General features: G+C 33.0%; 3 non-coding genes across 3 annotated transcripts in view; all 3 read left to right on the top strand.

Annotated features, from left to right (window-relative positions):
* The first annotated feature begins 16,928 nt into the window (after window positions 1–16,928).
* Window positions 16,929–18,850, top strand: LOC130899777 (small subunit ribosomal RNA). Its single transcript, XR_009060079.1, has one exon. It is a non-coding gene; the product is annotated as a small subunit ribosomal RNA (ribosomal RNA).
* Window positions 18,851–19,971: 1,121 nt separating this feature from the next.
* Window positions 19,972–20,127, top strand: LOC130899778 (5.8S ribosomal RNA). Its single transcript, XR_009060080.1, has one exon. It is a non-coding gene; the product is annotated as a 5.8S ribosomal RNA (ribosomal RNA).
* A 764-nt stretch (window positions 20,128–20,891) lies between these two features.
* Window positions 20,892–21,219, top strand: part of LOC130899796 (large subunit ribosomal RNA) — a 3,970-nt gene continuing 3,642 nt past the window's right edge. Inside the window, exon 1 of the ribosomal RNA XR_009060095.1 lies at window positions 20,892–21,219. This exon is cut by the window's right edge and continues 3,642 nt beyond it. This is a non-coding gene — a ribosomal RNA (large subunit ribosomal RNA).

The following is a 21,219-nucleotide window of genomic DNA, read 5'->3' as shown; positions in this document are numbered from 1 at the left end:
GAACGGTTCCGATCATAAAAATTTTCCAAAACTAGGTTTAAGGGGTTAAAATTGACTTCGAAAATTTCATCAGGACCGGTTAAGGAGGGGTTGTTAAATTTTGTTTTACGATTTGGCTGAAAATTCGAGATAAGGGGTTTTCGGGGATGAGAAAGCCGATGGTGATATTAGTTTTACCATTAGAATCCAATAACATGGATAAAAAAATTTAAAACTACGAAAATTAAGGTTTTTGTCGTTTAAAAAATAGTAAACTACTGCCGATTTCAACAAAATTCCGAATATAGAGTACACGCGTGATAAGACTTTCTACCTTCTCATCAATTTTGGAAAAAAAAATTTTTTCCTCGTACTTTACTTGAAGAATTTTTATAAAATATTTTTTTTTCTCTTTTCAACTATAAAACTTTGGCAAAATAACTCAAAAATTGGTATCCTCGTATAAAAATAAGTCTTATTTCATTTTTTCCATCACACGATCCACAATATTTGAATTTTATTCGAATTAAGATACTAAATTTTTTGTAAATTATATCCCTTGAAAAATTATATATCCCACGTCTATGGTATAATGATATCAAAATATACAGAATCCGAAAGCACAACAATGATATTTTTGAAAAAAATATATTCTTCTTATTTTACCCTTGAAAATAAAAACAAAAAAATTTAAAATTCGAATTTAGTATAATAGTAATAATAAATCCATTGAGCTAAAAATGATGAGTCGATTAATCATTGTACTTTTCTTTTTAATATTTTGGCTCCGATATCAACCAAATTTCGTACATGGGGGTTAAATGATATAGGGATTCGACGACAAGAGATGTAAGTTTTCGAAAAAAAAAAATTATAACAAGGGGAAAATCCATGAAAATTGAATTTTCGTAAAAAAAGATATTTCCAATCTAAAAAATAATACTTTTTCTGAAATCTCCGGCGACGAATATATGATATTTGATCTTTTTCCCAATACTTTTAGACGAACCCATATTTTCAAAAATTTGGCACAAAACCGAGAAATTTCCGGAATATTGTTGTCATCCCTGAGTATAAAATTGAATAAATTAGAAATTATGAGAGTTATCATGCTATTTATGGTATCAATCGATTAAGAAAACTTCAATGTCTGTCATCAATTCCATTGCAATTCCACATTCTCCAACATACGCGTATTATACAGGGTGAAATTTGAGACAAATTTTTTTCTCAAAAAAATCCACATAAAAATTCATATTATCTACACATGAGCAGCTGAAACGTGGTAATGAGAAAAAATCGGAAGAAGACCATAGGTGCTATCATAGAAAAAATATACCTCCTCTCCCTTTATTATACAAGGCGAGTTATAGAGCTTTGAATTTGAGCTATTGCAACGGAATTCGACATTTCAAAGGGTACCCCTGTGGAATAAAAATGGAGAAAAATATTTTGACTCCGATTTCAACCAAATTCCGTACATGGGGGTTGAATTATATGGGGATTCGATAAAAATTGTCAGTTTTCGGAAAAAAAAAATTTGACAAGGGGAAAATCCGTGAAAATCAAGCGTCTGATTGTCCTCCCATTAATAGCGAACCGTGCCACTTTTTTGATGACGCTAGCTGGCGAAAATAATCACATGGATGGATGGAGAATCAAATTTGGAGAAAAAAATTTAGTACCAAAAATTTCCCCCCACTCCCCCCTCTCGTAGGTGATTTGGATTGCTCGGAGCTGGAGAGAGCTACGTTGACGGGATGTTCCAAATGTTTCTATTCGAGTATTTCGGCTAACGAAAAAAATTATGTCCCCCCCGATAATCCCCCCCCGAAAAAGTTCTAGGGCGCAGCTGAAACCCACTTTTTTATTATTCGAGCTAGAGAAAAATTGAAAAATGATTTGGATAGAGAAAAATCTGTACAATGTATGCGATACATAAACCGATTTTTTCATCTGAAAAAATTTACGGGGAAAAATTGAAAAGTAAATTCCCAAAAAATTTTTCTCCGAATTTCGGAAAATTTTCAGCCTAGCTCGATAGAACTGATTTTTCTCATTCAAAAAATATCCGAATTTTTGAAATTGGCCCCTTTTTTGGGGGGTCTAGGTGGAGGCGAAAGTCGTAATTTTCGGAAAACCTCAATCGGGGGTGTGCAACTTTTTTACGTTACACGATAGCGAAAAAATGGAAAGTACGTTTTAGGGAGAAAAAAATATCCATAATCCCACGATCAAAATTTCGGGGGGTCCGGGGGGGAAAATTCGTGGGAAAAAATTCCGAAGTGGATTTGAAAATTTGGTTTTTCCGGAATTTTGACGTTTGAATATGCCGGCGGGAAGCGCCTCGACATACCCTAGTCATTGGTATAAATTATTACCGAATTCCCCCCACTTTGTGAGGGTGCCAGGAATCGCTAAATATTGAACCTGGAGGTGCGATTTTCGCAGGATCTTCCGGATTTTGAGCGCCTATAATTGATATAGGCTCGAAATATTTTTAGCGCCCCCCCCCCTCCACCCTCCCAAGAGTTGCTCCGAATAGCACCGGAAAGCTCGAAATGGTGTTTTTAGGCATGAGAGTATGCTGCATATAGCTACCGAGGTGAGAAAAAAATTCTAACCTCAAAATTTAGCGTCACATGTGACGTCATTTATTGGCACCGATGGGTGAAGTTATATATATCAATCGATAGAGGAGAAACATAGAATTTTTTTGGTCATATACAGAGTGGTCTCGAAAAGTTTTCGTAATTTTTCTGATTCGTAATCTCGGAATTTCGAGGATAATCTCGTAAGTTGAAGAGGATATCTACATGCGTACGTACGTAATTTTATTTTTCCGATTTTTTTTGTCCCTTGCACATTTTTCGTATTTGACATATTAAGAAAGTTACGTTTTTTATTTTTGATATTGAGAGGGGGCCAAGCTTCGCTTGAGGGGGGCATGACATTTTTGTCAAAACAATTCAGACCCTCCATCATAAAGTATAACCGGGTGAGTAGCCAAAAATTTTTGAATGGGGGGGCTGCCCCCCTGCCCCCCTCAAAATTTTTTCGGGGGGTTCGTAGCACCCTCAATCTTCATTATTTTTGATTTTCTATACAACGGTTTTTTTATTTTTTTTCTACGACGTCTCCTTCCCCTTCAAAAACCCAGCTCATGTTGCGCGTTAACTAGTACAAGGACCGGCTCTAAAGGGCAAATTTTCAAGATGCTCCGATTTGGATGAAAATTTGTGAGGAGGGGTAAAATTTGGCCAGAAGAACGGTTCCGATCATAAAAATTTTCCAAAACTAGGTTTAAGGGGTTAAAATTGACTTCGAAAATTTCATCAGGACCGGTTAAGGAGGGGTTGTTAAATTTTGTTTTACGATTTGGCTGAAAATTCGAGATAAGGGGTTTTCGGGGATGAGAAAGCCGATGGTGATATTAGTTTTACCATTAGAATCCAATAACATGGATAAAAAAATTTAAAACTACGAAAATTAAGGTTTTTGTCGTTTAAAAAATAGTAAACTACTGCCGATTTCAACAAAATTCCGAATATAGAGTACACGCGTGATAAGACTTTCTACCTTCTCATCAATTTTGGAAAAAAAAATTTTTTCCTCGTACTTTACTTGAAGAATTTTTATAAAATATTTTTTTTTCTCTTTTCAACTATAAAACTTTGGCAAAATAACTCAAAAATTGGTATCCTCGTATAAAAATAAGTCTTATTTCATTTTTTCCATCACACGATCCACAATATTTGAATTTTATTCGAATTAAGATACTAAATTTTTTGTAAATTATATCCCTTGAAAAATTATATATCCCACGTCTATGGTATAATGATATCAAAATATACAGAATCCGAAAGCACAACAATGATATTTTTGAAAAAAATATATTCTTCTTATTTTACCCTTGAAAATAAAAACAAAAAAATTTAAAATTCGAATTTAGTATAATAGTAATAATAAATCCATTGAGCTAAAAATGATGAGTCGATTAATCATTGTACTTTTCTTTTTAATATTTTGGCTCCGATATCAACCAAATTTCGTACATGGGGGTTAAATGATATAGGGATTCGACGACAAGAGATGTAAGTTTTCGAAAAAAAAAAATTATAACAAGGGGAAAATCCATGAAAATTGAATTTTCGTAAAAAAAGATATTTCCAATCTAAAAAATAATACTTTTTCTGAAATCTCCGGCGACGAATATATGATATTTGATCTTTTTCCCAATACTTTTAGACGAACCCATATTTTCAAAAATTTGGCACAAAACCGAGAAATTTCCGGAATATTGTTGTCATCCCTGAGTATAAAATTGAATAAATTAGAAATTATGAGAGTTATCATGCTATTTATGGTATCAATCGATTAAGAAAACTTCAATGTCTGTCATCAATTCCATTGCAATTCCACATTCTCCAACATACGCGTATTATACAGGGTGAAATTTGAGACAAATTTTTTTCTCAAAAAAATCCACATAAAAATTCATATTATCTACACATGAGCAGCTGAAACGTGGTAATGAGAAAAAATCGGAAGAAGACCATAGGTGCTATCATAGAAAAAATATACCTCCTCTCCCTTTATTATACAAGGCGAGTTATAGAGCTTTGAATTTGAGCTATTGCAACGGAATTCGACATTTCAAAGGGTACCCCTGTGGAATAAAAATGGAGAAAAATATTTTGACTCCGATTTCAACCAAATTCCGTACATGGGGGTTGAATTATATGGGGATTCGATAAAAATTGTCAGTTTTCGGAAAAAAAAAATTTGACAAGGGGAAAATCCGTGAAAATCAAGCGTCTGATTGTCCTCCCATTAATAGCGAACCGTGCCACTTTTTTGATGACGCTAGCTGGCGAAAATAATCACATGGATGGATGGAGAATCAAATTTGGAGAAAAAAATTTAGTACCAAAAATTTCCCCCCACTCCCCCCTCTCGTAGGTGATTTGGATTGCTCGGAGCTGGAGAGAGCTACGTTGACGGGATGTTCCAAATGTTTCTATTCGAGTATTTCGGCTAACGAAAAAAATTATGTCCCCCCCGATAATCCCCCCCCGAAAAAGTTCTAGGGCGCAGCTGAAACCCACTTTTTTATTATTCGAGCTAGAGAAAAATTGAAAAATGATTTGGATAGAGAAAAATCTGTACAATGTATGCGATACATAAACCGATTTTTTCATCTGAAAAAATTTACGGGGAAAAATTGAAAAGTAAATTCCCAAAAAATTTTTCTCCGAATTTCGGAAAATTTTCAGCCTAGCTCGATAGAACTGATTTTTCTCATTCAAAAAATATCCGAATTTTTGAAATTGGCCCCTTTTTTTGGGGGTCTAGGTGGAGGCGAAAGTCGTAATTTTCGGAAAACCTCAATCGGGGGTGTGCAACTTTTTTACGTTACACGATAGCGAAAAAATGGAAAGTACGTTTTAGGGAGAAAAAAATATCCATAATCCCACGATCAAAATTTCGGGGGGTCCGGGGGGGAAAATTCGTGGGAAAAAATTCCGAAGTGCTTTTGAAAATTTGGTTTTTCCGGAATTTTGACGTTTGAATATGCCGGCGGGAAGCGCCTCGACATACCCTAGTCATTGGTATAAATTATTACCGAATTCCCCCCACTTTGTGAGGGTGCCAGGAATCGCTAAATATTGAACCTGGAGATGCGATTTTCGCAGGATATTCCGGATTTTGAGCGCCTATAATTGAAATAGGCTCGAAATATTTTTAGCGCCCCCCCCACCCCCTTCCCAGGAGTTGCTCCGAATAGCACCGGAAAGCTCGAAATGGTGTTTTTAGGCATGAGAGTATGCTGCATATAGTATAGCTACCGAGGTAAGAAAAAAATTCTAACCTCAAAATTTAGCGTCACTTGTGACGTCATTTATTGGCACCGATGGGTGAAGTTATATATATCAATCGATAGAGGAGAAACATAGAATTTTTTTGGTCACATACAGAGTGGTCTCGAAAAGTTTTCGTAATTTTTCTGATTCGTAATCTCGAAATTTCGAGGATAATCTCGTAAGTTGAAGGGGATATCTACATGCTTATGTACGTAATTTTATTTTTCCAATTTTTTTTGTCCCCTGCATATTTTTCGTATTTGACATATTAAGAAAGTTACGTTTTTTATTTTTGATATTGAGAGGGGGGCAAGCTTCGCTTGAGGGGGGCATGACATTTTTGTCGAAACAATTCAGACCCTCCATCATAAAGTATAACCGGATGAGTAGCCAAAAATTTTTGAAAGGGGGGGCTGCCCCCCTGCCTCCCTCAAAATTTTTTCGGGGGGTCCGTAGCACCCTCAATCTTCATTATTTTCGATTTTCTATACAACGGTTTTTTTATTTTTTTTCTACGACGTCTCCTTCCCCTTCAAAAACCCAGCTCATGTTGCGCGTTAACTAGTACAAGGACCGGCTCTAAAGGGCAAATTTTCAAGATGCTCCGATTTGGATGAAAATTTGTGAGGAGGGGTAAAATATGGCCAGAAGAACGGTTCCGATCATAAAAATTTTCCAAAACTAGGTTTAAGGAGTTAAAATTGACTTCGAAAATTTCATCAGGACCGGCTAAGGAGGGGTTGTTAAATTTTGTTTTACGATTTGGCTGAAAATTCGAGATAAAGGGGTTTTCGGGGATGAGAAAGCCGATGGTGATATTAGTTTTATCATTAAAATCCAATAACATGGATAAAAAAATTAAAAACACCGAAAATTAAGGTTTTTGTCGTTTAAAAAATAGTAAACTACTGCCGATTTTAACAAAATTCCGAATATAGAGTACACGCGTGATAAGACTTTCTACCTTCTCATCAATTTTGGAAAAAAAATTTTTTCCTCGTACTTTACTTGAAGAATTTTTATAAAATATTTTTTTTTCTCTTTTCGACTATAAAACTTTGGCAAAACGGCTCAAAAATTGGTATCCCCGTATAAAAATACGTCTTATTTCATTTTTTCCATCACACGATACACAATATTTGCATTTTATTCGAATTAAGATTCTAAATTTTTTGTAAATTATATCCCTTGAAAAATTATATATCCCACGTCTATGGTATAATAATATAAAAATATACAGAATCCGAAAGCACAACAATGATATTGTTTGAAAAAAATATATTCTTCTTATTTTACCCTTGAAAATAAAAACAAAAAAATTTAAAATTCGAATTTAGTATAATAGTAATAATAAATCCATTGAGCTAAAAATGATGAGTCGATTAATCATTGTACTTTTCTTCTTAATATTTTGGCTCCGATATCAACCAAATTTCGTACATGGGGGTTAAATGATATAGGGATTCGACGACAAGAGATGTCAGTTTTCGAAAAAAAAAAATTATAACAAGGGGAAAATCCGTGAAAATCCATGAAAATTGAATTTTCGTAAAAACGATATTTCCAATCTAAAAAATAATACCTTTTCTGGAATCTCCGGCGACGAATATATGATATTTGATCTTTTTTCCAATACTTTTAGACGAACCCATATTTTCAAGATTTTGCCGCAATACCGAGAAATTTCCTGAATATTGTTGTCATCCCCGAGTATAAAATTGCAAAAATTCGAAACTATGAGAGTTATCATGCTATTTATGTTGTCAATCGATTAAGAAAATCTTCATTTCACTTATTGGTCTCATTGCAATCCTTCATTCCCATACATACGCGTATTATACAGGGTGAAAGTCGAGACAAGTTTTTTTCTCAAAAAAATCCACATAAAAATTCATATTGTCTACACATTAGCAGCTGAAACGTGGTAATAAGGAAAAATCGGAAGAAAAACATAGGTACTATCATAGAAAAAATATACATCTACTCTCTTGATTATACAAGGCGAGTTATAGACCTTTGAATTTGAGCTATTGCAACGGAATTCGACATTTCAAAGGGTACCCCCGTGGAATAGAAATGGAGAAAAATCTTTTGACTCCGATTTCAACCAAATTCCATACATGGGGGTTGAATTATATGGGGATTCGACGAAAATTGTCAGTTTTCAGGAAAAAAATTTTGACAAGGGGAAAATCCGGGAAAATCCATGAAAATTGAATTTTCGTAGAAACGTTATTTCCAATCTAAAAAATAATACTTTTTCTGGAATCTCCGGCGACGAATATATGATATTTGATCATTTTCCCAATACTTTTAGACGAACCCATATTTTCAAAAATTTGGCACAAAACCGAGAAATTTCCGGAATATTGTTGTCATCCCTGAGTATAAAATTGAATAAATTCGAAACTATGAGAGTTATCATGCTATTTATGGTATCAATCGATTAAGAAAACTTCAATGTCTGTCCTCAATTCCATTGCAATTCCACTTTCTCCAACATACGCGTATTATACAGGGTGAAATTTGAGACAAATTTTTTTCTCAAAAAAATCCACATAAAAATTCATATTATCTACAGATCAGCAGCTGAAACGTGGTAATGAGAAAAAATCGGAAGAAGACCATAGGTGCTATCATAGAAAAAATATACCTCCTCTCCCTTTATTATACAAGGCGAGTTATAGAGCTTTGAATTTGAGCTATTGCAACGGAATTCGACATTTCAAAGGGTACCCCTGTGGAATAGAAATGGAGAAAAATCTTTTGACTCCGATTTCAACCAAATTCCGTACATGGGGGTTGAATTATATGGAGATTCGACGAAAATTGTCAGTTTTCAGGAAAAATAATTTTGACAAGGGGAAAATCTGGGAAAATCCATGAAAATTGAATTTTCGTAAAAAAGATATTTCCAATCTAAAAAATAATACTTTTTCTGGAATCTCCGGCGACGAATATATGATATTTGATCTGTTTTCCAATACTTTTAGACGAACCCATATTTTCAAAAATTTGGTACAAAACCGAGAAATTTCCGGAATATTGTTGTCATCCCCGAGTATAAAATTGAATAAATTTGAAACTATGAGAGTTATCATGCTATTTATGGTATCAATCGATTAAGAAAACTTCAATGTCTGTCCTCAATTCCATTGCAATTCCACATTCTCCAACATACGCGTATTATACAGGGTGAAATTTGAGACAAATTTTTTTCTCAAAAAAATCCACATAAAAATTCATATTATCTACACATGAGCAGCTGAAACGTGGTAATAAGGAAAAATCGAAAGGAGACCTTAGGTGCTATCATAGAAAAAATATACCTCCTCTCCCTTTATCATACAAGGCGAGTTATAGAGCTTTGAATTTGAGCTATTGCAACGGAATTCGACATTTTAAAGGGTACCCCTGTGGAATAGAAATGGAGAAAAATCTTTTGACTCCGATTTCAACCAAATTCCGTACATGGGGGTTGAATTATATGGGGATTCGACGAAAATTGTCAGTTTTCAGGAAAAATAATTTTGACAAGGGGAAAATCCGTGAAAATCTATGAAAATTGAATTTTCGTAGAAACGTTATTTCCAATCTAAAAAATAATACTTTTTCTGAAATCTCCGGTGACGAATATATGATATTTGATCATTTTCCCAATACTTTTAGACGAACCCATATTTTCAAAAATTTGGCACAAAACCGAGAAATTTCCGGAATATTGTTGTCATCCCTGAGTATAAAATTGAATAAATTCGAAACTATAAGAGTTATCATGCTATTTATGGTATCAATCGATTAAGAAAACTTCAATGTCTGTCCTCAATTCCATTGCAATTCCACATTCTCCAACATACGCGTATTATACAGGGTGAAATTTGAGACAAATTTTTTTCTCAAAAAAATCCACATAAAAATTCATATTATCTACAGATCAGCAGCTGAAACGTGGTAATGAGAAAAAATCGGAAGAAGACCATAGGTGCTATCATAGAAAAAATATACCTCCTCTCCCTTGATTATACAAGGCGAGTTATAGAGCTTTGAATTTGAGCTATTGCAACGGAATTCGACATTTCAAAGGGTACCCCTGTGGAATAGAAATGGAGAAAAATCTTTTGACTCCGATTTCAACCAAATTCCGTACATGGGGGTTGAATTATATGGGGATTCGACGAAAATTGTCAGTTTTCAGGAAAAAAATTTTGACGAGGGGAAAATCCGGGAAAATCCATGAAAATTGAATTTTCGTAGAAACGTTATTTCCAATCTAAAAAATAATACTTTTTCTGAAATCTCCGGCGACGAATATATGATATTTGATCATTTTCCCAATACTTTCAGACGTGGTGATGAGAAAAAATCGAAAAAATACCATAGGAATATATGATATTTGATCTTTTTTCCAATACTTTTAGACGAACCCATATTTTCAAGATTTTGGCACAAAACCGAGAAATTTCCTGAATATTGTTGTCATCCCTGAGTATAAAATTGCAAAAATTCGAAACTATGAAAGTTATCATGCTATTTATGTTATCAATCGATCAAGAAAATCTTCATTTCACTTATTGGTCCCATAGCAATTCTTCATTCCCATATATACGCGTATTATAGAGGGTGAAAGTCGAGACAAGTTTTTTTCTCAAAAAAATTCACATAAAAATTCATATTATCTACAGATCCGCAGCTGAAACGTGGTAATCAAAAAAAATCGGAAGAAGACCATAGGTGCTATCATAGAAAAAATATACCCCCTCTGCCTTGATTAAACAAGGCGAGTTATATAGCTTTGAATTTGAGCTGTTGCAACGAAAATCGACATTTCAAAGGGTACCCCTGTGGAATAGAAATGGAGAAAAATCTTTTGACTCCGATTTCAACCAAATTCCGTACATGGGGGTTGAATTATATGGGGATTCGACGAAAATTGTCAGTTTTCAGGAAAAATAATTTTGACAAGGGGAAAATCCGTGAAAATCCATGAAAATTGAATTTTCGTAAAAAAGATATTTCCAATCTAAAAAATAATACTTTTTCTGGAATCTCCGGCGACGAATATATGATATTTGATCTGTTTTCCAATACTTTTAGACGAACCCATATTTTCAAAAATTTGGTACAAAACCGAGAAATTTCCGGAATATTGTTGTCATCCCCGAGTATAAAATTGAATAAATTCGAAACTATGAGAGTTATCATGCTATTTATGGTATCAATCGATTAAGAAAACTTCAATGTCTGTCCTCAATTCCATTGCAATTCCACATTCTCCAACATAAACGTATTATACAGGGTGAAATTGGAGACAAATTTTTTTCTCAAAAAAATCCACTTAAAAATCATATTATCTTCAGATCAGTAGATCATCAATATTTACGTACGTTCCACCTAATATATTTTGATAAAGACTTAAAATTAGTCAAAACGTCAACTTTCATCTATTTTTTAAAAATTATTCGAAAAAACTAATTTTGAAAGTGGAGAGAGGTCTTTATCAATCAATGGTCAAGAAAAAGTTGTATGATAATGATAATCATTAAATTTAAAATTTTTTTTCCTTATTTGTCATTTTCATTCAATGTTTCAATTATTACTAAACAGGGTTATATTCACAAAACCAAAAAAGTTCATAATTTGACTCTATTTCTATAATTTGTAAACTCTAATTATTTTTCTTATATAAAATGAGTTCTCAAATATTTCTAACATACGATATATGAATCATGAATTGATAAACCAATACTTCAATACATAAACAAAAATTCTTTCTATAACAATTCCCTCTATCATCAATTTTTATTTGTCTATGTAAATGTTTAATTGACAAGTTGTCATTCTTTATTAGCGTTTATGTGGTTAGCTAGTGTTCTGTTATTGGAATATTTAGTTTTTGTGTAACAAATATTGTTTGGTGAGTTATCTCGAAATCTTTCCACTTATCACTGTATTTATTAATAATTTATGATCATTCAATTTAATTTGTTGGTATACTTTATCTTATTTTCAACTGTAATTCATATACATTATACACCGCCATTTTGTTTTTTTCTATTTTATTATCAATCTTATATTGAAATTTCTGATTATGTCATTGTATTACATTCTGTTTATTAAAAAAATGTTTCGTTTTGATATCTTACCATGATTTCTACGATATATTACAGTTCTTACCTAATACATACTTCTATTTCTGTATATAGAATAATTTAACAAGATGAACTTCATTATTGATTGAAAATCATTACTGTTCTTGTACCTATAAATAATTTATTAGCAACTATCAGATGTTGAATATATTTCAGCTGTTGAACATTTTTTCCAATCTTCATTTTACTTTGCTACTATATGATTGAAAACATTTCATAATGATATTTCTATTGATGATTCAAAAATAAATGTTGCTTTTTTCCAAGTAGCTTTGAATTTATAATGTAAATCTTTCAAGTATTTCTATAATGCTGTTCCGTAATTGTACTAACAATCTTATATGATTCTTATTATTATTGATTTCATTACATAATTGATTGATCTATTGATATAACATATTTTCATTGAAATAATTAATTTTATTAGTATAAAAAGTTCAATTCAAAGATTCTAGTATAATATTTACCCTGTAATATTATTTATTTTTTAGAATCTTGATTGAATGATATATTGACATATTTTTTCCTATTGGAATTGATTTTTTCCTCACTGTTAAATTTGATATGTTGTATAACATGAACTGTAACTTATAAAAAGAAAACCTTATAACGATTATAACCAATTATCCATAGAAAACTTTTTACGGTTATAACCAGCTATCCATTTATAATAATGTTGAATAAAATTTCAATACCTAATGATTTTATAATTCACTTGGTACTACAATTTCATTAGTAATATTTAGAAAAATTTTGCATGTTCTTATTTATAAAATTATCTCTCTGCCAATGTCCGACACTCTTTATAATCTATTTTTATTTTTCTAAGTTGCCGTTTATTTAACAAGTTATCATTCTTTTTGCTTGGATACATTTTGTTATTTGTATAGTTGGAGTTTAGTAGATATTAGGTTTAAAAAAAATATATTATTTTATTATTTTCAAAAATTTAACTTTATTTATTGTACTACTTTCTCTTATTTATAACATTAGTTCACATATATTATAAGCCTCAATTTTATTATTTCTATATCATTTTCAATTCAATTTTCTATCCCATTCTAAAATTCTTACATTATATCAATAAATCTACTGCCTTTTCAATCTCCATTTTTGTTTCCTTCAATTTTTTTTTCGTAAATTTGAAAAATATATTTTCTTCCATTGCATTCATTCCAATTATACATGCATCTAATTGAAAAATTTATTTAACGGTATTTCAATTGATAATTCAACATTGAATCTCAATTTTTCTAAGACTTAAAAATATATCGAATTCTCATTTATGATTAATACACGAAAAGAGAATTTTTATAAATGGTTCATATTCATAAAAACGAAAAAGCTATAATTGATAAAAGAGACCCAAATAATATAAGTAAAATTTATAGCCCAATTTTGTAAATTTAATAAAACTACTAATAATTTGATTGATTGAGTATTGCGCCCTATTTGATATGTAAGAACTAAAGAAAAATTAGTTTTTTTTTTATTTTCTATTTTAATTTTATTCTTATTTTGATGTTCATGATGAAGATGATATATTGATTAATATAAATACGCAAATTTTCAGTGTCAATATCGTATTTTGATAAAGACTGAAAGAGAAGTAGAAACATCAAATAATATCTTGATAGATGTTCATTAGCAACTCATATCTATCATGTAGGATACAATATGAATTATGAATCTGGGAAAAGTTTAAGCAACTGAAAGAAAACTACAAAAAACGTCTATTTTTAGAAACAATGTATATTGGCTAAAATGATTAATGTCTTAATAAGAAAACTGATTTAAATAAACTTGATGTAATTTATGCATATCTTTTAGATTTTGAAAAAAAAATTTTTATAAAAATCCAACGCTATTCACAACCAATGAACCTCACCTAACATTTAAATTTCAACTTCACTCATATCGACCTAACCTATAAAATCAAATGTCATTCATATTCTAACCAATAAATATTCGGCTATATTCATAATGACCTAACCTATTAAAATTTGATGTTATCCATAAATTAACCAATCATTATAGAACATCATTCACTACATCTTATCTAACCAATTAAAAATTTATAAAAATTCCTATAGTAACCAAAATCAATATTTCAATTAATAAATATTTCTATCAACGTCAATTTGAATATTGAATTTTGGAACCTATGAATTTGAAATTTTCACAAGAATTAATACATTTTAAAACCACCGAAAACCTTAATTAATTATTGTAAGTGAAAAATTTTATTATTTTCATTCTTTTATATATATTTCTTTTATTGTATTTGACCATAATTTCATTCCCTAATGATTAATACATACTCATAAGTATTCGAAAGCTCGGAAAATATATTCAAGTTAATCCAATTTAATGTTTCATTGCCACGTTTCCAATAAGAAATAATACAACTTGAAACCGCCAAATTTCAACTAATTATTTACCAGTCAATGAATACATAATTAATCAATTACTCCGTTTATACTAGGAATTATAAAATTAATTATTATTCTTTTTCGAATATACTTCAAAAAATATATTGCTGATCTTTTTTCATTCTACAGATCTCAAGAAATTATAAATATTGTAATAAATTATTGGTAAGCATACATATATTTTTTAAGAATGCCATTAAAAAAAAAATCATGTTCACAAAAAATCAATTACATTAAAAGAAGTAGTAGAAGAATTCAAAATCAAAATCGCTATCTTACTGTATCTTTGGTCCGATTATATACTGATCTGGCAAATAATACTATGACTTCTCGATTTCCTTTGACTGAACGTTCGATACGTTCTCAAAGGAGTTCAAGAAGTCGTAGCTCCTTGTCAGTCGTTGAAGCGGATCCCTTTGTTACTTCTTTAACTTTACCTTCATCATCTTCCTCTAATTCGTTCCGAACTTCTCTTAACATAATTTCATAATACTTTTTTTCTTTATCGTTAATATTTTCATAACACTTTTATGTCATACACCTCGGACGACTTCTACATACAAAACATCTCCATTCAACTTCACAAATCATCTTTCTCGACAAGTTCCTATATCGAGCGGAATTAAATTTCATAATACTTGTTTTTCATTATTATTTCTATTTTCATAAAACTTTTATATAATACACCTCGTACGTTCATACATCGAGCGGCCATCTAATTTCATAATACTTTTTTCCGTTATTGTTAATATTTTCATAACACTTTTATATAATATACCTCGAACGGCTTCTACATAAAAAAAATTTCCATTCAATTTACACAATTCAACTTTTTCGACAAGTTGCTATATCCTGCCGACCAGACACCAAACTTAATACGGTTTTATAGACACTAGCGCCCTCTGCCGGCCAGTCACCGAACTTAACACGGTTTAATAGACACTAGCGCCCTCTGCCGGCCAGAAGACAAACTAAACACAGTTTTATAGACACTAGCGCCCTCTGCCGGCCAGACGACAAACTGAACACGGTTTTATAGACACTAGCGCCCTCTGCCGGCCAGACGACAAACTGAACACGGTTTTATAGACACTAGCGCCCTCTGCCGGTCAGTCACCAAACTTAGGTAATTTCGTAATACTTTGTTTTTCATAATTATTACTATTTTCATAAAACTTTTATATAATACACCTCGTACGTTCATACATCGAACGGCGATCTAATTTCATAATACTTTTTTTCTTTATCGTTAATATTTTCATAACACTTTTATGTCATACACCTCGGACGACTTCTACATACAAAACATCTCCATTCAACTTCACAAATCATCTTTCTCGACAAGTTCCTATATCGAGCGGAATTAAATTTCATAATACTTGTTTTTCATTATTATTTCTATTTTCATAAAACTTTTATATAATACACCTCGTACGTTCATACATCGAGCGGCCATCTAATTTCATAATACTTTTTTCCGTTATTGTTAATATTTTCATAACACTTTTATGTGATAGATACACCTCGGACGGCTTCTAAATACAAAAAATGTAATTTCATAATACTTCTTTTTAATATTCACAATACATCTTTTATATATTTTCACTATACATCTTTATTAATGTTAATGTAGAAGGCGTACCGTTGTACAGCGCACATATATGTGTGGTGTATCGAAGTTGACGTCTCGTTAAATTTTAATAAACTCGTTATAATTTACGTAAAGACGTTGTTTCGGTCATTCCACATCGGTGGATTATATAGTTTTCTGAAAGGGTCCCCGTTCTCCTCCAATATATTAACGTATATTGCTAGCGGTTCCCTTTTTAGATATTATATCAATTTATCCACAAATTAAATATCTATTGCGAGATCGCGAATTTAGCTAGCGTTCTATCGTGAGCGATTCATATGCGATCGTCTATGAAAAATATATATTATATTACACTTTTATATATATAATACACAATATTTGCGATAACTCTCATTATTCCGTGCGAGAATAAAAATTTCGTTCATTATTACCTAATGTATAAACCATGTCGCTTACAATCTAGCGAAGGGTAGAGATAATGTCGAAATTGTAGCCCGGTCGACGTAATCATCTAATTTTTCTCATTTCGATTAAATTTAGATAGATTTATAGTCGATTCGGTGAAATTTTATAAAATAAGAAAAAATATAAATAAAGCGTGGCGCTGAAAATTATATATTTTCAATAATAAGCGCAGCAAACACGCAAAAGAAAAAGTAAATAACAATGTGTTTATACACGAATATAGATGATTATTATATTATGTATAAATATAAAGTATATATGTAATATAAAAAACATCATCATAATTTATCCTCTTTTGGATATTGTTATTAAAACTTTTTCGATAATAGTTTTTTATTATAAAATATATATATATATATATATATATATATATATATATATATATATATATATATATATAATAATAATAGTAATAATATATATTATATATATTATAAAACACAGTTCCCTGGTTGATCCTGCCAGTAGTCATATGCTTGTCTCAAAGATTAAGCCATGCATGTCTCAGTACAAGCCAAATTAAGGTGAAACCGCGAAAGGCTCATTAAATCAGTTATGGTTCCTTAGATCGTACCCACATTTACTTGGATAACTGTGGTAATTCTAGAGCTAATACATGCAAACAGAGTTCCGACCGGAGACGGAAGGAGCGCTTTTATTAGATCAAAACCAATCGGTGGCGGGCTTGCTCGTCATCGTACAATTTGGTGACTCTGAATAACTTTTCGCTGATCGCACGGTCTCGCACCGGCGACGCATCTTTCAAATGTCTGCCTTATCAACTGTCGATGGTAGGTTCTGCGCCTACCATGGTTGTAACGGGTAACGGGGAATCAGGGTTCGATTCCGGAGAGGGAGCCTGAGAAACGGCTACCACATCCAAGGAAGGCAGCAGGCGCGCAAATTACCCACTCCCGGCACGGGGAGGTAGTGACGAAAAATAACGATACGGGACTCATCCGAGGCCCCGTAATCGGAATGAGTACACTCTAAACCCTTTAACGAGGATCAATTGGAGGGCAAGTCTGGTGCCAGCAGCCGCGGTAATTCCAGCTCCAATAGCGTATATTAAAGTTGTTGCGGTTAAAAAGCTCGTAGTCGAATCTGTGTCCCACGCCGCTGGTTCATCGTACGCGGTGTTAACTGGCGTGTCGTGGGACGTCCTGCCGGTGGGCTTAGCTCGCAAGGGCGGCCCAACTCAATCCCGCCGCGGTGCTCTTGACTGAGTGTCGAGGTGGGCCGGCACGTTTACTTTGAACAAATTAGAGTGCTTAAAGCAGGCCAAAATTTTGCCTGAATACTGTGTGCATGGAATAATGGAATAGGACCTCGGTTCTATTTTGTTGGTTTTCGGAACCCCGAGGTAATGATTAATAGGAACGGATGGGGGCATTCGTATTGCGACGTTAGAGGTGAAATTCTTGGATCGTCGCAAGACGGACAGAAGCGAAAGCATTTGCCAAAAACGCTTTCATTGATCAAGAACGAAAGTTAGAGGTTCGAAGGCGATCAGATACCGCCCTAGTTCTAACCATAAACGATGCCAGCTAGCGATCCGCCGACGTTCCTCCGATGACTCGGCGGGCAGCTTCCGGGAAACCAAAGCTTTTGGGTTCCGGGGGAAGTATGGTTGCAAAGCTGAAACTTAAAGGAATTGACGGAAGGGCACCACCAGGAGTGGAGCCTGCGGCTTAATTTGACTCAACACGGGAAACCTCACCAGGCCCGGACACCGGAAGGATTGACAGATTGAGAGCTCTTTCTTGATTCGGTGGGTGGTGGTGCATGGCCGTTCTTAGTTGGTGGAGCGATTTGTCTGGTTAATTCCGATAACGAACGAGACTCTAGCCTGCTAACTAGGCGTATTTCGACATCCCAAAGGCCCGTCGGTATTGAGTTTCGGCTCTTGCCGTTCGCGGTTTTTACTGTCGGCGTACAAATAATTCTTCTTAGAGGGACAGGCGGCTTCTAGCCGCACGAGATTGAGCAATAACAGGTCTGTGATGCCCTTAGATGTTCTGGGCCGCACGCGCGCTACACTGAAGGAATCAGCGTGTCCTCCCTGGCCGAGCGGCCCGGGTAACCCGCTGAACCTCCTTCGTGCTAGGGATTGGGGCTTGCAATTGTTCCCCATGAACGAGGAATTCCCAGTAAGCGCGAGTCATAAGCTCGCGTTGATTACGTCCCTGCCCTTTGTACACACCGCCCGTCGCTACTACCGATTGAATGATTTAGTGAGGTCTTCGGACTGAGCGCGGTGGCGTTTCGGCGTCGCCGATGCTTCGGAAAGATGACCAAACTTGATCATTTAGAGGAAGTAAAAGTCGTAACAAGGTTTCCGTAGGTGAACCTGCGGAAGGATCATTACAGAGTATTTGTTCGTTTTTAAACAAAAAAAAAAAAAACGAAATCAAGTCTGTATTAATTGTAAAAGAGAATTTTCTTCTACAAAATTATCGAACTCTTCAAAAGAAATTTATATATGTTATAAATTATATATATATATATTATAGATGTATATATATTGAAATCTTTTTTTAATTTTTACAAAATTCGAACAAGTTTCGAATAAAATTAAAAAAAAAAAGATAAATATAATTCATACGTCTATAAAAATATATTTACATATATAAATTTTTCCAATAAAAATATAACGAAAAATTTTTATCATAGTTTATAGAAGGCGTCGACGACGATGACGACACAACAATAACAACATATGTATTATTATATATTATAACGATTGACGGAACGATCATTAACAAAATTTCTTGTTAACTAAAAACGTTCTGATAAAGAATCGTTATTATAATAAACGAAAAATATATAGTTTATTGAAACGTCGTCTGTTGTCGTGTGTGTGTCTATATTTTTATGGATAAATTTTATTTCGTTTATTATATTATTACCTAAGTTTTTTATCGTTTGAAGGTAATACAAGAAAATATCGACAAGATTATATGTGATGATTATGTTATTGAGACATTTTCATCCGGGTACCTAAACGAAATTTAAGCACATGTCGATTCTATCGATATGTATAAAAATTCGTTTTAGAAATAATATTTTATGTATTATTTCGAAGGTGTTCGAAGATTTACGCCCGACCGTCGAAATTTGTATAAAACTTTCAAGATAAAAAAAAAACTGTAATAATATAAAGAGGAGGAATATATCGTGCGAGATATCTGTCTATGCGCGCCTCGTTTGTAATAAAACATGTGCAGCGGTTAAAATTTATCAGATATATCAAAGTACGATATTATAATTTCTCTAAAAGTTTCGAATAATTACCATTTATTATAATATATATATATATATATATATATATATATATATATATATATATATATATATATAAAAAATGTCGTTATATAAATTTTCTATACGCGTATAAGATATTATAATAATATTATTAATTTAATAATAATCAAATATTAAAAATACGACGAATAGAATATGAGAAAACGACATAATAATAAAATGATTACCCTGAACGGTGAATCACTTGGCTCGTGGGTCGATGAAGAACGCAGCTAATTGCGCGTCAACTTGTGAACTGCAGGACACATGAACATCGACATTTCGAACGCACATTGCGGTCCTCGGATACTCGTTCCCGGACCACTCCTGACTGAGGGTCGTATCAATTTAAAAGACTGCTTAGAATTTAAAATTTTTCTATTTATTAAAGAAAAATAATGCCTAAGCGTGTTGGATGTGAAACAATAACGCACACTAATTAAGAAAAAACACATGCACATACAAACTTGTGCGTATTTTTTTTTGTATTTGTGCGGCATCCTAAAGTGCGAAAAGCAGCGTAAATTTTTATAGAAAAAGTTACGCAATTTTTGAACACAACCCGCTATACCATAAATTAATCGTGTATTTATATGAAATACATAAAATTTGTTTGGTAGAGAGTTATATTTATATATAATATATATATATATATATATTATACATATATACGACGTATATATAGTCGATAAATAAGTGTGTGTATATATAATATATTTATGATAAAATGATAACGCGGTCGTCGTGTCCGAGAGAAATAATAAAGTTTCGAAGACTGGACGTCTGACCAGTGTTTTATTTATATCATTTATACACACGGTATATCGACAAAATATATGAATTATATATATTAAAAATATTATATATGTATAAAGGCTGGTGGTGTGTTGCTGATGCTGATGCTGATGCTGATGCTGATGCTGATGCTGATGCTGATGCTGATGCTGATGCTGATGCTGCTGCTGCTGCTGCTGCTGCCGACTCTTTAAATAAAAACAAATAATGTTATATTTCATATGAGAGATGATATTATTAAACACACGTTTTTTTTATGATAGTTTGGCGAATTGTATTTAAATATTATACGAGATATATTATAATATATCGACCTCAGAGCAGGTGAGATTACCCGCTGAATTTAAGCATATTACTAAGCGGAGGAAAAGAAACTAACTAGGATTCCCTCAGTAGCTGCGAGCGAACAGGGAAAAGCCCAGCACCGAATCCCGTGGTCGATATCGGCCACCGGGAAATGTGGTGTTAGGGAGGATCCGTTTATCACGAGATCGTGCGGCGCGTCCAAGTCCTTCTTGAACGGGGCCACAGCCCATAGAGGGTGCCAGGCCCGTAGCGACCGTTGCCGATTGCGTGAGGATCTCTCCTGAGAGTCGGGTTGCTTGAGAGTGCAGCCCTAAGTGGGTGGTAAACTCCAT

Source organism: Diorhabda carinulata, chromosome 11 (assembly GCF_026250575.1).
Source record: "Diorhabda carinulata isolate Delta chromosome 11, icDioCari1.1, whole genome shotgun sequence".
NCBI lineage: Eukaryota > Metazoa > Arthropoda > Insecta > Coleoptera > Chrysomelidae > Diorhabda > Diorhabda carinulata.
The sequence above is the reverse complement of the archived record's forward strand: the minus strand, read 5'-3'. Positions and strand labels throughout refer to the sequence as shown.